Genomic DNA, 12,863 nt, shown 5'->3' with positions numbered 1-12,863 from the left:
AAATGTGTTCTTAGCACACAGTGCCTGGCTACCTTGGTGTCTGTTGTTCCAGATGCTATTGTTGTGATGTTGCTGCTGTTTTGTAAACAACATCATCTCACCACTAGAGAGATAAGAGCCACATGTAGCTGAAAACCTTACCTCTGCAGTTAGTAGGAAACAAAAAGTCACATGTAGCTTCTAGCTGGAGCCTAAGAATAGCTGTAGTTAAGTTTCTGCTTAAAAATAACTTGCACGCTTTTAGGCTTTTAGAATCCAAGGTGTTTTAGAGAGCATCTTTATCAATTATGCCATTTTATAGAAAATGGAAGCTCAGGGAGGTGAAATGGCATTTCCAGAGTCAATCAGCCAAATGTCAGGCAAGGTGACACTCAAAGTCAGGTCTCCTGACCCCAGTCCACCCAGTGTATTTCTCACTGGGTATCCCTTGAGCGGCTGCCCTTTTCTTGGATTTAACCACTGTGTGCTCTCTCCCCTTCCCCATCAGTCCCCATGGTAATCTGGGCACCACCTAAAGATGTTGCTTTGCCTGGGATGGAGAAGACCATGGTGCTACATCTTGCAGAATAGACACTGCTGAGATGAGTGTATTTCTCTAGGCAGACAAGTTTCGACTCTGGTCTAACTGTCCGTTACTGTCACTCGTACGTGAACCAATTCTGCTGAAACTAATGTGCCAATGTTAATATTAGAACTGCGGGTTAAGGGTCTAGTCCTCCCGTTCAAAGGCTGCCATTGAACTCTTGCCAATGAGAATCGCACTGGCATCTGGAGTGAGTGTCAACAGTATAAAACATGAGGAAAATAAGGTAGATTTGTCATTCTCCACATCGAGAGAGCAGAGTCAAGGCCTAGCCTAACTACCAGAGATGAGATGAGGTAAGACCCTGGATGGAAATCACTCAAGGTGCAACTGTGGGGAAGAGACCCTAACCAGACCTATCAGGTGCTCTGACTCCCAGAGCACACCGGACAAGCCCTCTGCTCTAAACATGCGCCTAAATATGCTTTGTACCTTACCACCTCTGAACTTTTGTTCACATTGCTTTTTCTGCTTTCCTCTATTATTTAAAATTATATAGGGCTCTGTATCATTTTTAAAAAGCATTTTTATTTCTGCTGTTTTGCTGAATAATCAGAACTCTGTGAGGCAAGTGCTTATCACTGCTATGTCACTGATAAGAAACTGGCAATTTAGAGGCACAAGAAGACTTGCCCTGGGCCACAAAGCTCGTCTTGCAGTCAGGCCTTTTTCATTCTCCAATTCCAGGTTCAGAGACTTTCCATATGTGAGAGTCAGTGGAGCCTCCAGGCTTTAAGCTGGATGTAAGCTCCAGATTGCCTGGGTTTGAATCCTGGCACTTGTCGTTTGCTACTTGCTCATCGTATGAGCCTAAGCCTATTAATTAGATAGGCTATGCCTCAGTTCCTCTATAGGCAGAATGGGAATAATCATAGTTTCTGTGTCAAAACAATGAGAGGAGTAAATGAGTTTTTATGCGCAAAATGCTTAGAACAGTGGCTGGCACAAAATACCTGCTCAGTAAATGTTGCTATGGCAACTACACTGCTTCCTGTTTGAATTCTCTCTGCCAACGCTCATCTGAAATGCCATGAAGTGCTGTTCTGACTTTTTGTAAATAGATGCAATTCCTGTCTCTCTCAGACCCTGTAATCATTTGTACTTTGCTCCCAGCACGCAGTGTGTTCTGCTGTGCACCGGAGATATCTGTAAACCTGCTTTTCTCATCTAACTCCCGCTCGCCTGTGAGTGCTGTGGTATCTGAGAGAGCCCTCTGATATAAGTACATCCCCCGCAGTGCCTGGCATGGTGCTCAATGCCAAAGAGAAAAGCAGTTGGCAAATATTAGTTCCACTTCACTCAGTTAAACCCAGAATTCCAGTTCCCATTAAGTCCCAGAATGTTAGGGCTGGAAAGACTCCTTAGGGATCAGCCAATCCTCTCGTGTGGCTGAATAACTGGGCTGCCGCCAGACGGAAAGGTACTTGTCCAAAGTCACACTTGTTAGTGGCAGAAATAGGCATGGAAACCAGATCTCATCCTACCAGCAGCCCTGGGCTCCACCCAAAGCACAGGGCTACGTCTCTCTCCATGGAATGGAGGGGGAAACAGCCCATGTAGCAGAAGTAAAGAGCAAAGGATGGGACAAATGGCAGCACACAGCTAAGCTTCAGCACCACTACTGCTCCCGGGATTGAAATGCATTAGGAAAATGCATCTCCAGAAGCCTACCAGGGAGGAAGAACTGGAATAAACTGCATGACCAATAAGGTAGTTTCTCTGAACGAACCTGGGATATCTCTGAGGCATGAATGCATCAGGAGCCCTGCAAAGGAAAAGCTTCTGGATCCTGAATATATTAAAATGCAAACCTTGAAGTGGTTCTTCTCCTCTTTCCACTTAACACATAATCGAAACTGATGTCCTCATACTTTGGGCTCCAGAACACGTTCTTCTTGCTGAGATTTGTATATAGTCAAGACTAAGATGCACCGTCCCTGTACACAGAGGCTATTTTTCACAGTTCTGGTAGGAATAAGGAAAGGTAAAGTTCTTATCAGCCTACGCCCCAGAGCCTCTTTTCCACAGACTATTGTCATGTTGTTTCCCCTTGTTGAGTTTCAGATAATGTTTAGATTCATGTAAAATGAATCAGAGATCATTCTGTACTGGTCAGCTTGACTTGGCCAGAGAAATGTTTTGATGGCTGATACTGTCAAGTCTTGTCTTCCAAAGTAAGATAAGGTAAATAGGTTTTAAGGTGATAAGCTCCCCCATCATCTCTGATGTAAATGCCTTGAGGGAGGGGGGTGGTAAGAAGCTAGTTCTGAGGACAGTGGGGCTTTGCAGGAGCACAATAAGCAGGCATAGCCCTGGAGTGGGGTCTACTGAGGCTTACATCCTCACCTCTGGCTCGTTCAGACGATGACGCCCATGGGCACCCGTAACCACCAAGTGAGCCTCAGAAAAAGGGGGCACGTTGGCTTGCCAAGTCCCGGTTAGTGACAGGTAATTGTTCACAACACAGCCTTCCTGGGGGGGGAATGCCCAGAGGGCAAACAGTTCTGACCTTGGGATTTTGAGGGAAGTCATCTTCTCCTTTTGCTCTCTATCCAATACATGAGTCATTTTTAAAACATTTTTAATGTCAGGGATAAAAAGTGCTTGTAACAGTCATGCAGGTGAGCCTGGGAGAAGTAAAAAAAAAAAAGACTTTGTGCAAAAGAAATTGATCTGGAAGTCATTTCTAACTATTGACTGACCTGATGGTACGTACCCCTTTGTTTCCTCTAGATTGTTAAAACTAGTTGTCATTATTTCAATCCATACATTGGTTTAACAGACACACTGGAGACACGTGATGTGATTAGCTTTCAAAGAGTTCGCCCACTATCTTACTGACACCATAAACCATGTATGAAGCAAACTGGCACTAACTTGTTATACTCTTTGCCTTAAAGAGTCACCTTCTCAGTCCCTGTGATTAGTATCAACTTCCATACTGCTCCAAAGATGAGCCATTAGGTATGTTGAATGCATATGTTTTGAGTGGCATTTCTAAATTTAAATTTCCCCTGGGCACCAGGGAGCTGACTGACAGTATGGATCCCATTACTTGCAAACAATGCCATTTTCTGTTATCTCAACGGCCTCCATGTTGATGGAAGTAACAATGGTAAAGCATGAAAATGGAATTGGCCTACAAATTTTGAAGTTTAGTGGATTAATAAGATTGATCGCTCTTTATTGCTGTTTGTTTTTCACCCTTACACTTAATCAGTGTCTTCACTTAAAAAGAAAGAAAGAAAGAAAGAAAGAAAGAAAGAAAGAAAGAAAGAAAGAAACTTTATTCCCTGTATGACTGAATGCTCCATCAGCTCAGAACATCCTGAGCTGTCACTTAGTACCTCCTAGTAACATATAATAAGCCCCCGCTGACTATAAGCCCCCGTTGAGCTATAAGTTCCTTGAAGTCAGAGACAATCTGACATGAATAAGAACCAGCTCTGCAGGTCTGTCCCTCTTTGTGCTAAGTCCTGGAGGCAGCACTCTGCAGTGCAGGGTCAGCAAATGCATGACACACATACTCTCCTCTTCTGCACCCAGGGCAGACATCACTAATTGATCATGGCATTCCTTCCATTGCAGCCCAGTCAAGGCCTCAGAGTTCCCATCATCAGCATTCCTGGAAGCCACTACCGATTTATCAGAATTCACAGGTTTGATGAAACCTATTTTCTGGCCTAGACTTAATGGTTAAAAGGAAGGGCTTTGGAATTGGACTGACCTGAATTCAAGTCCCAACACTGCCACTTACTTGCTATGTGACTCGGAGAACAGTTGTCCAAGTGCCCTAAATCTCAGTTTTCCCCACTGCAGAGTGTTTCCTCTCATCCTTTGGAGGCCTACATTTATGCATTTCCTCCTCTGAAAAACCTCTATTCACTGAAGGCCTCACCTAGGCCTCAGAAAACACCCTGAGCTTGTTCTTCATAGTCCTTCCCACTGGAGCAGTGATGCGCCCCTTCCTTCTAATTCTCCCCGTTGGCGAGTGAGCTCCTCAAGGGCAGTTACATTTCACAGTTATATTTTCAGAGCCTGGCAAAAGGCTTGGTACAGTAAATAGCTAAAAATAGGGGGTACCATTAACACATCAAAATCACTTAAAACAGTGCTAAGAATATGACAAATGCTCAATAAACATTAGCTCGTCTCATATTTTTTGTTACGTTCCATAATTTGAGGCTCAGAGAAGAAAGTTTACCATGGAGCTAACTGTTACATATGTATGGTTTAATTTTGGATCATTATCACTCTTCAACTGCCAAGGGTACCAAAGGTATCAATACTTCCTGCGTCTTGAGAGAGCTGCATTCCTTGAAACAGGGCCACTTTCTTCTTTCTCAGTCCCCATAAAACTTAACATGGAGCCTTATACATAACAGGCCTATCTGATCATGTTTTGGGCCATGCCTGCCAGCCCAACCTTTGCCAATTCCAGCCCCCAACAGGCCTTTGCTAGATACTCCCAGGTTACTGGAGTCCTGCCATTCTCTTTTGAGTACCCATGGCCAAAATATCAGCCCGGGAGGTCTGTCCTGGGATAATCACTTATGGCTATGGTTCTCAAACTTGAGCATACAGTGCATTTGATTTCCCTAGAGGGTTTGTTAAGATGCAGACTGTTGGGCTCCCCCTCAGAATTTCTGATTCTGGGGTAGGGCTTGAGAATATGCATTTCTATCTTGTTCTCAGATGATACTCTGTGGCTGGTCCTGGACCATTCTTTGAGAATCGCTGACTAATGGAAGACAGGAGATAATAGACAAACACTCTTGTCTAGAGTATAAAGTTTAAGTTCTTTCATCAGCTCCCAGACTGGTGATGATCTCCATTTGAATCCTGTAAGCTGTATTTGCAACCAATTCTTATTAAAATCAAGGAAATTGACACATAAGTGTCAGCTGCAGGACCTTGATGAAGGATGAACAAGCAGGGTGTCTAAATTTTGCTGATGGAGCTCACAATTGTCCTCCTTTCTCAGTTGACAACTAGTAAAATGACTTGATACTTTAATATCTCGCAGTTGATATCATAAGTTTGCAGCATACTTTATATTTTTTCAGAGTGTTTTCATCCATATTATCACATCTGATTCTTACAGTTACTGCACTGGGGGGGAGGCAGACAGGAAATAGCATCTCTCTTTAGATGACAAGTCAGAGTAAACCAGGACCCAGGTCCCTACCCATGATACCCCATAGTCTCTGATGCAAGTGTCAGTTCTGCCTTTGGCCTCCCTTCATGTACTAAATCTTAATTTATTTTGGATTGTTACAGATGCTTTGAGTTAGAAGACATCATAAGGAGAACTTCTAATCAGAAGGTTCTGAGGCCCTTGGGGATACAGATTTCATTGGTAGCCTCAGGAAAGCTTTGGACTCTTCTAATACAATACAAATGTGCAAACATATGATACAATTTACATATAGCTTCTGGTTGTACAAGGACCAATTAAAGTCCAAGGTCACCATGTTTCATGACTGCAAGAGACACCAATCCCACTGAACTAACTGTAGTCCTGTAAAGATCACCCACCAACCATGGAAGAAGAGCAGAGGCTGTACATTCCACTTTGGTTGGTTGGTTTTTGTGATTTTTAATGGATGAAAAACTGAGATTCAAGAACTCTAGTGATTTGTTTCAGGTACCAGAGACAAATAAAGGCAGAAGTAAAGTGGGAAGTAGGACTTCCAGAAGGTAATGTGGTACTGTGGCAGGGAGCTGGCCTTGGAGTCAGAGAAGCTTTCATTCTCAGCTTGTACTATTTACTGGCTATAAGACCTTGCTTAACCTCTCCAAGATTAAATTTCCTCACTTTACAAACAGGAATCAGAAGAGCAAATAATGTTTAAAAACTATATACTGAAAGGGAGCGTCTAGTCTATGGATTAAAAGAAGGAAAATAGGTCAAGTGCTAACACAAGTTGTGGCACCCAGTGAGCACAAATTCCTTGGCTCCTGGACTATTTTTGCAGTTCATGTTCATATGTAACAATTGGATAAGTCTTCCTTTCTCTCAGAACAGATAGATAATATGGTTGACTGGAAACCATATATACTCATGTCCTCTAGATCATATAAATCTATTAGATGATACCATTACTTATGACTGTGTTCACATGATATGATGTTCCTATATGCTTACGTCATAGCTCCATGTAGACATTTGTCCCTTAATCATGGGTACAAAAATAGAAAAGAAAAATCTCACCAAAGGGAAGAAAGCCCAGACTACAGTAGTGTCTAGTTTTCCCTACATTTTTTAATGCTTGCTTCAGCCTGTACAAGATTCATTCTTCCCACTACAAAGGAATCATATTGTACTTCCTAATCTACAGAGAGGAATGACTTTCACCCTACTTTTTCATTGTGTATTTGCATCTAATTAACATTTAAAGTTAAGCAGAATTTAGGGGCGCCTGGATGGCTCAGTTGGCTAAGCGTCTGACTTCGGCTCAGGTCATGATCTCGCAGTGCACGAGTTTGAGCCCCGCATCAGGATCTGTGCTGACAGCTCAGAGCCTGGAGCCTGCTTCAGATTCTGTGTCTCCCTCTCTCTCTGCTCCTCCCCCACTCGTGCTGTTTCTCTCTGTCTTTCAAAAATAAATAAAAACATTAAAAAAAGTTTTAAAGTTCAGCAGAATTTATAGGTCACTTCACTGTATACACTTCATTGTATGTTATACATTAAAAAGAAGGTCCTTGTTTTAGATTACTATTGAACCCTAGAATGCCAGGAGTAAAAGGACCTCTACACAGAGGCTTCATCTAATTCCTTCTGTCATAGGAAAGAGGCAGATGCTCTGGGAAGGGGAAATTTGTCCTTGAGGTCAAATAGTTGAGGTTATGGCAGCAACACCAATATTTGAACTTACTTTTCCTGACTCCAAACTCAGCATTTTAGCCATGTTTTTCCTGATCTCGCTCAGATTTTAAGCCAGAAGGGCCAGGCAGTTGTAGCATTTCCTACTCTTCATTTTCTTCTGCTCTCATTGTATTTTTCCGAAAGTAAATTTGGTAGACAGTGGGATAAACACACACATTCTTTTTTCTATTTAACATGGATGGTTGGCCCTGGTTCTGCCTGCTGCTTTTATAAGACTCCCACTATGCTTACCCTCACCAATACATTACATAATATAGGGGCAGTAACCCATCTCTCCCCCTGTACCATGGGCTATGTCACTGCCTGATTATAAAGGAGGTCTATCCCCAGGGAAAATGCCCTAACTCAGCCTTTTGGAAAAAGAAAGATCTTCCTCAACTCTAAATGACTGGATTGATGGAATAAACCAAAGTGTTCAAAATGACTTAAGTACAGGATGAATTTGGGGGTTCCCGATCTAGCTCAAGACTCAACTCTTTTTTTTTTTTTTTTTTTTGTCTAATGTCCCGTAGGTGCCATGGCCTCATGGAGTCCCTGTGGACTCTCAGGAAAACTATGCACCTTTAACGAGACACTCCCTTTCATTAAATAAGTTAACAGTAGAGTGGGAAAACAGTTTAGCCAATAAAGTGGGAAAACCGTTTAGCCAAACTACATTTCTGACCATAGTCCTATCAAGCTGTTAAGATCTGCCCCCGGACTAAGTGAGGTTGTGATTGTGTGTTATTCAAGTTGGCAGAGACACAGCTGTGTGAACCTTATGAGGTCATTATTCTGAAATGTCTCCATTACTAGCATTGTCAGGAAATGGTATCTTGGAGAAAGTAGGGAACAATTTTATTTTGTAAGTGGCTACATAATTTTAAATGTTTTGAATAGAAAGACTTCCTACTGGGTTCTACATATGCCCCTGCATTTGTAAAAAGAACTGAACATATACAACGTCACCTTGGCCGATGTGGTAGTGTTGCAGATGGTAAATATTTTCAGAGCTAGGCACTGTATTTTATACTTTTTAGAGAACTCCCCTTGATTTCCTAGAATGGGATCTGACACATAATAGGCATATGATACCTGGTTTCTTATTGAAAGCCATAAGCATTGGTGTGAGTGATAACTTAAGGACTCCCGAAGTAGTAAGGTGTTTTGGTTTTGTTTGTTCGTTTTGGTCACCAGACAGCTTCATACTCGTTGAGCACATAGTCTCCGCTGGGCCCTCCCTCCTCGTCTGCTGTCACTCCTCCCTTTGTCAGCAGCCCCTGCTCACTCCACACTCACCTGCTACTTTTCTTGTCTGCTGCTGTTAACAAGTTCAATGACCAAGACTGTGAAATTACTTAACTTACATTTACACAGTTTTACAGTCAACATGCATTTGCCTGCAGGATGCAAGAGGGATGCGATTCTTTCATCTGGCTTTATTCCACCTTTATATATTAGAAGTCTTCCAGAATTACAAGGTCGTTTAAAATCTGGAAGCTGGGCAAGTGGGGATGCACATAGGATAAAGTGCAAACTACCTCCAGAAGTTGTAATCTTCTTATCTAGACAGTTTAGACCCTAGATTCCATCTATCACACTCTCCATCCCAGCCCCACAGAGATTTCTAGGCCATCTACTTCCACTCTTGCTAAAGTGACAAAATTAAACCAAATTGCTACGCAAACAGGTTATCTCTGGGGAAAAAAGATTCAATACACAAGAAACCACATAATCCTGTGTTATCTTCTGGTTGTTACTACATCTATCAAGATGGGTCTGGAGAGTCATAATAGGATGTGGGTGTTCTAAGTGGAAGAAAACAGTTTGAGGAAAATTAGGCCAAAAACAGAGTATACATGTGACCTTTTGACCTTTTGGGGGGTGCCAGTGGTTTAGCGTGATAAGAATGTACAGTGTATCAAAAGGACTTAAGGCAAACAAAAACCAAAAAATAAAAAAAAAGCAAAACAAACAAACAAAAAACAAAAAGAAAGGGTAAACTCAAATAATAGACATAAAGAGAAGGATAGTAATTTTAATTGGTCATGGAGACCCACTACAGGAATGAGATGAGGGCATGACCTACTCTTAAGTATACTTTAGGTGGTGACTTCTATAAGATCTTACAGATTGAAAGGAGGTGGCTCAGGAAAACAATTCGGGGATCGTATATACCAGCACATCCACTCTTCTTAATCCCAGCACAAGGACCAAATACCACCTTTTCTCATTTCCACTCAGGACACCTTAGAAGAGACTAGATGACCAGACAGAGCCAAAATTGTTGTCCTACTTCTAGATAAAAGAGATGGCTAATAACACAGCACTCTTCCCCAGAGAGAAGAAGAGAAGCCAATATTCCCAAGGACCAAATGGCTGATTTAGCCACTTCCTGAGAACAAAATGGCAGCCATGTTACAGAACCCCAGCTGTATATTTAGTGGAAAAGATGCATATACTAGACTCTGACACACCCTGGACTCTTCATTTGGACATTTATCTCTTAAAATTTAGGAATGGAGTGTGACGTCACTGGCTCTCTAATTTTCTGAGCATTTGATTGCTTGGCTCAGAGGAATCTTTCTCAATGTGCTAAATATCTATAGCCTTTCTTACGAATACCAGGAATAGTCTTTATATATGAGGGCAGGAAATTTCTTCATATCTCTATGCTTTTACTAAGAAGTGTCCTTCTGTCTGAAATGCTTTACTCTCCCAACTTTCCCTAATGATAATACTAGAAGACAAGTAGCAGCATAAACAGCAGTGGCCGTGATAAACAACTGAATAGGTACAAAGAACAGAGCTTTTTGCTGAATTCCTAATGTATTACCTCATTTGGAATTCCCAACATTCTAATTTACGTCATTTCAAAAGTATGGATTAAAATGTTGGTGTAGGCCGCATAAATAACTTGGCTAGTTTCACACAGTCCAAACATTCAGGGATAGGAAGCTTAATAATCACATGGCCTTCAATTCAACTTTTTATAACAATTTCTAAATGACTTTTACATTTTTAAGACAGTACTGTTCCCTACAAATGGGTGGCAACTTGGAAGCTGCAGGAAGGAGAGACAGAAGGTTGTCTGCAGGACCTGAAGTCCTAACCTTTACCCAAAGGCATTGAGTGTTGCCTCAAAAGGCCACCAGATCCAGGGATCCTCCTTCAGAGCAGTTAAGAAAAGTCCAATGCCAGATTCTGTTCAGGAAGCAAGTACAGGAGTACTTGTGAGTGGCTTTTTGGGGGTGGGGGAGGTAGAATCTCTGAAAAACGTAATGCTAATGTCAGACATACTTTTTTAGCTTCTAAAAGAGGTTCCAGGAAGTCTTTAGCTTGTCCTGTGGTAGGGTTTCCACTGAGGGCAGGGTCAAGAACTATAACCTTAGTAGAAAGGTACAACTCTTCATCAAGTTTAACAGTCTCCTTGGCTACCAACGGGCCAACCTTGTCTGCCTATTGCTATCAAATACTTGCCATCAACGTATTAAGTTTTCTTGTTGGACAATTTACACCCTCCAGTACAGATTCTATGAAAGTGTTCCTAGGCCTGCAGCATTTTCTCTTGGTGTGTTCCTTAGCTCCATGTACCTGACACCATCCTCTAAAAATTCTTTAATGACATCTTTTGTAACCATGAGCATATCTTCATGGTTAGTAGTAAGCTGATGAGTAATTTGAACTATCTGGAAACATTCCTCTAATGACAGGATCGTGGATTTTAAGACCTGGGCTTTTTGGCTATTCATTTCTTCATGGTGTTAGAACCAATGAGTTCATTCAAGTGGGCATGAAGTTCCACTTTAGGTAATTCCGAGTAAAATGTTGCCTTCCATGGCCCTTGTTCTTCCTCCATCACAAATTAGCAGGATAAGAAGTTCCTCAAACCTTTTGTTCTTTGTCTAAACAATACAGCGTGTTTCAATCAGTAAGTGTGGTGGTTTGAATTTCCTCCCGATTGCTTTTCTTCCCCATTTTGATACAATTAGCTGTATGTGTAGCTCTGGGCTCAGCTTCATCACCACGATGGGCCATTGCTCTTGAGTCTCTCCTGCCCTTGTACCTGCAAATCCTTGAGGATGGGGCAGGGGGAGCATGGAGCACCATGAATAACAGTACCCTCAGCAGGAGTTTCCTGGCTGCTTTGCCAATTCGGGTACCACATGTGGCCCTCCACTCATCCACCAAGGGCTATTACAACTACTATAGCGCCCTGTGGCACTGCCTGCATGTCCTACCCAACTTTTCAGAAATCCTTTGCCCTTAGGCTTCAATTAGTGCCCAGGAATGTACTCCTCCCTTTGAATGCTGCTGCTGTATATTACTTGGACCCATATGATGGCAATATCTACCTAAAATTCATTCATTCATACGTTTTTATTAAATGACATACTACATGCCAGGCACTGTGCTAGGCCCTGGGAGGCTAGATTGCTATCCTGGAGGAACTCAGAGATGAGTATGTGGGAAACATAAGTGATTAGAATGTGGGGTAAGAAGCATTATGAACAGGAGTCAGGAAGAGTTCCAAAGAGAGCATAAAGGGGGGAATAGCTAACCCAATTGTTAAGTGCTTGAGAAGTCTTCCAGGGGAAAGTGTTAGTGAATCTAGGACCTACATAACAAATAGGGTTGTGGAGGGGAAGAATGGAAATATCCCAGACTCAGGTAAGCAGCAAATGCGAACTTTTTAGTCTCACCACGCCTCTCACCCATAGACGACGATCTGGAAATAAAGGGAGGAGTACATTTGGCATGGTTGATTCCAGAGTCAGAGAGACGTGAGTTCAAATCCTAGATCCATCAGTTCCTGGCTTTGTGACCTTGGGAAAGGAATTAGCATCTCCAAATCTCAGTTTCTACATCTGGGGATGGAGATTAGTAGTAGTGCCATCACTTAAGATTGTTGCAAGTATGAAAATGACCTAATGATATATAAAGGGACATACCACAGTAGCTAGACCAACCAAATCTCCAATGATGGTGGTACTTTTTGACCGTGATAATGGTTAGTAGGTCCACCTAGATTATGACCTCTCTATAAATAGGAATCTGACTATTTTTCTTTGTGTTTCTCACCGTTGCTTAAACTACACAGATTTACTAACAGGTATTCAGTAAGTTCCTGCTGACAGATTTGTTTGTATACATTTTTCCATTAATTCATTAAACATGTTTATTGAGCACTTACTATGTGCCTGTCTCTGTCCTTCATGCTATGGATACAAGAATGAACAAAGCACATTCCTGGAGCTCTCATCCTAAAATTCTGACCAGCAGTTCCATAAAATTGATGGTTACTTATATCGTGAAATCAGGTTTGGAAAATACCATCCAAAGCATAAGAATCACCTGACTTGTTAGTGATAATAACTGTAATTCCACTTGATGTTTCTGAAGAACCTGATT

The 12,863-nt window shown here is 41.9% G+C and overlaps 1 protein-coding gene and 1 pseudogene across 2 annotated transcripts in view; both read right to left on the bottom strand.

Moving 5' to 3' along the window:
* GRIA1 (glutamate ionotropic receptor AMPA type subunit 1) overlaps positions 1-12,863 on the bottom strand; it is a 307,872-nt gene that overhangs the window by 167,938 nt on the left and 127,071 nt on the right. The window lies entirely within an intron of this gene.
* Positions 10,560-11,310, bottom strand: LOC121040699 (adenosine deaminase-like protein; annotated as a pseudogene).

The sequence above is a fragment of the Herpailurus yagouaroundi genome, unplaced genomic scaffold, assembly GCF_014898765.1.
Source record: "Herpailurus yagouaroundi ecotype Mexico unplaced genomic scaffold, PumYag 29, whole genome shotgun sequence".
NCBI classification, from domain to species: Eukaryota; Metazoa; Chordata; class Mammalia; order Carnivora; family Felidae; genus Herpailurus; species Herpailurus yagouaroundi.
This window is presented reverse-complemented; position numbering and strand designations above follow the sequence as displayed.